This window comes from Leuciscus leuciscus (genome assembly GCF_965113295.1).
Source record: "Leuciscus leuciscus genome assembly, chromosome: 21".
Lineage (NCBI taxonomy): Eukaryota > Metazoa > Chordata > Actinopteri > Cypriniformes > Leuciscidae > Leuciscus > Leuciscus leuciscus.
This window is the reverse complement of record NC_138745.1, coordinates 10,326,872-10,330,293: the sequence shown is the minus strand read 5'-3', so window position 1 is coordinate 10,330,293 and position 3,422 is coordinate 10,326,872. Positions and strand designations below refer to the sequence as shown.

The 3,422-nt window shown below is 48.1% G+C and overlaps 1 long non-coding RNA gene across 1 annotated transcript in view; it reads right to left on the bottom strand.

Annotated features, from left to right (window-relative positions):
* Nucleotides 1-3,107, bottom strand: part of LOC309485592 — a 3,819-nt gene extending 712 nt beyond the window's left edge. Inside the window, exons 1-2 of the long non-coding RNA XR_014201242.1 lie at nucleotides 768-3,107; nucleotides 1-646 (exon numbers count right to left, since the gene is read on the bottom strand). The exon at nucleotides 1-646 is cut by the window's left edge and continues 712 nt beyond it. This is a non-coding gene — a long non-coding RNA (uncharacterized lncRNA). The remainder of the gene's footprint in view (nucleotides 647-767) is intronic.
* Between the last annotated feature and the right edge of the window lie 315 nt (nucleotides 3,108-3,422).

Sequence of the window (3,422 nt, the reverse complement as noted above, 5' to 3'; positions counted from 1 at the left end):
TATGATATTTCCTGGAATCAAATGCATATTATTGTACCTTGCAGTCAAGATTCGTCTCCGTGAGATGGAGAGGATTACAGAGATATCAATTATGACAGGTAAAGATTGGGGAAACATAACGTTACACTTATATGCATAATTACACACAAATAAAGTTTGATTAAACACACAATAAAGTTGTCAGTGTTTCCGTTATGGCAAGTGACGACACTTTGAGAAACATAGGAATACATATCAACATTCAGTGGCTTGTTATGTGGAAGAATATCTGTTTCCAAAGTTCCAGAGTGTGTGTGTGTGTGTGTGTGTGTGTGTGTGTGTGTGTGTGTTCTGGAATGCCTTTGAGGCTTGGGTCGTAAAGTTTTATGGTCTGAGTTAGGGTTACAACACTATGGAGTGAATATTCTTTCAATGAATCTTCAGAATTAAAGATTTTACTCTAGCAAAACACACCTCTATTATAAGGCAAAGCTAATCACACACATACATATCGGAAGGTATACATTCAAGAGCCATATTTCTACATGACGTTGCACTTTAGTGGCTTTCGTTTGTGTGTGTGTGTGTGTGTGTGTGTACGTGTGTGTGTGTTCAGAGCGGGTTTTCTGTTGAGATCGGAATGTCAGTAATGTCTTTGAAGCTCACACTGTCGAGAGGGGGGAAGCGAGTCGTAAACGGGGGTTCAGTTACAGAGTTCGCCAAGTCTGTGGGACTTAGAAAGTGTTTTCACTTTTAATTAGTATATAAATTAAAAGTCAATTTTTTACCCATCGAGCCATAGTCGTTACATATCCCCCTTTTTGTTAGATAAAGACCTCGGAAGGACTTTATCGAACAACAAATTAGCGCAATGGTCGATGGCAAGCGGCTGATGACTGAGGACTCAGGTCAAATGAGGTTTAGGCGAGCCCCGGATCGGGACCCCCTTTTTGCGGTTCCATAGGAAACCACCAGACACGGCTTTGTGAGCTTTGCTGTGGCTGCTCACATTTGGTAGGGTCTGGTACAGGGTGAAAGCCAAGACGGGAGTCAGGGCGTGGTCGGTTGCTGTGGAGGTACACAGCGCAGCGTCAGCTGCGGTCCAGGTATGGACACAGGTGAGGTGTTCAGGCTGGGCGGTTGCCCATGCTTGGAGGGACTGTGTTGAGTGCGAGTCCTGCCTTGGTGTTCAGGACTCAGGGTTGCTCTCTCCGTGCGATGCCGGATGCCAGACCTGGTGAGTGTGGCTGCTTTCTCGCGAACCACTGCGGCCTGCATCCTGTTAGAGGCGAGAGGGAGAGAGAGAGAAAGGGAGGAAAAATTTCAGCGATGGAGGTCCTTAGTTGGTTTAGGACAGTCTTTTTGGTTCGCTGAGGTTGGTATGCCACATGCTTTGATGTCCCATGCATGGCTTTTTGGCACATGTGGCGTCATTGTTACGCCTGGCCCCCCCTTGTGCTTTGTGGCTTTACGAGCTGTGGCGCTGTGATGGCAACAGGTGCACAATGCGTATTGAAGTCTTGTGAACGCAACATGTGCGTGGTGGCAGACAGCTGTCTGAGGCACTGGTCGTCAGTGAGCTCAGATGGCCTGCGAGGGTGGTGGAGGGGTAAGTGGTGGCATAGGAAAAGTCTGTTCATCAGAGGCCCGCATGACTTTCTTTGTACACAGCGGAGGTAGCGTTTAGCGGCTCTGAGGCGTGCAGTGTAGTTGGTAAAGTTCGTTTGTGCTGTGTAATCACTGCAATGGTTAGGGTGGGTGGGTGGTTTGTCTGTATGTGGCGCAGACATTGGTTTGGTTACTCAACTGCAGGTCAGTCAGGACCTTGAAGCAGTAGGTGTCAGTGTTCATTTTCTGTGTCTGTGTCAGACGTGGCTGCACTGTCTTCATCTGTGATGTAAGAAGACTCTGCCTCACCAGTGTTCTGGAGAGAGTGGTTACAGGTTCGACGGTCTGGGCTAGGAGTTCTGGACGGCGGGTGATGCTGGTTCCAGAATCTTTCTGAGCGGTCGGTCCGACGCTTTGGACGGGCACCGTCACAGTCGTGCCGCCATCTGCTGGCCTGGAACGGTGTTGATTCTCTGTGGTAAGGTCTGTGTGCCGACGAAGATCGTCCAGGGCATTTTGAAGTCTTTCAACTTCCTGTTGTAGCGTTGTGTCCGTCTCGTCCTCTTCCTCGGTCAGGAAGATTAGCTGGTCTAGCCGACTCTGTGTGTGGGCTCGGTCCTTCCGGGCTTCTGTGGCCTGGAGCTGTAGTGCGGCTGCCTTCTGTTCCATGTCGAGGCTGAGCCTTTCGCTGGCCCGGGCCTTGGTGACGAGGTTGAGTGCGATTTTCCGAAGATTTTGGCCAGCTGCTCGTGGTCGTACTTCTGGGTTGGATCGCAGGTCTCAAACTGGTCCAGGTACTGTGGGACTGGGTTAGCTCGACATCTCTGCTTACTGTGGTGAGAGAAGCACAGCACACACAAAAAGAGACACAATGCAAGTTTGTTTTAGGGTTAATGAGCTATACTCATACGGGCTATGCCGTTTATGAGAATTTCGGGGCTAACTGATGCCGACAGTTAGCTGAGCCAATTTCGTGGGTATGGATGAAACCCACAATAGAAATTTGGACAGGCGGTAGCCTGGGGGTCGTCTAGCGACGCCCGCTTTGATCGTCACTCTATTATTCAGCTTTTCCTGGGGTCTCTCTTAGGTTCTGTGTCTAAGTGAAATGAAAGAAACAAATCACAACAGAGTGGAGAAAGAGACAAGGTTGAAGGTAGGGAAGATCAGAGGGAAACACAACACAAGGAAGTGCATTGGTCTGCAATGAAATGTCACAAACAATAACACGGGGAGCGTTATTTAAGGAAAATAAATCAAATAAGATAAAATAAAATAAAATAAAGAGGCCTAAGCCTTATTAACACTGCGAGAGTTCCTGATCGGGCCAGGAGATGCGTGGGTTGTCGGGACAGGACCTCGAAAGAAGGTGTGTCTTAGAGAGAGAAAGGTGAGTCCAAGCACTTAAAATACACCCGAAGGAATAGCTAGTATTCTGTGGTTCCTAATAAGTGGATGGGTTCTATCAAATTTTAGTTTACCTGGGGTGAATAGAGGTCATCCAGGTGGAAACCAGCGGGCGCGGTCAGCCTCTCCGATGGTCCCAACACCAGACAGGGCGCAGTGTCAGTAACGCCGGACAGATGATCCCGCCCACCGGAAACCACCAGGGATGACTTTTGGATTACCACAGTGCACTGACTGGGTCCTGCCAATAGATACACAATAAGGGATTGAGAGGTTAGACTTAAAGTGAATTAAGGCTTTCTGTTTTCATCAAATTGAGTAAATATGTATGCAGGGGTCAGAGGCAAAGGCTTTACTAAAATAATGATACAATGCAAAGGAATTGTGATAACCGATGGTTAATTATCGGAATAACCTACCCCCCCTTT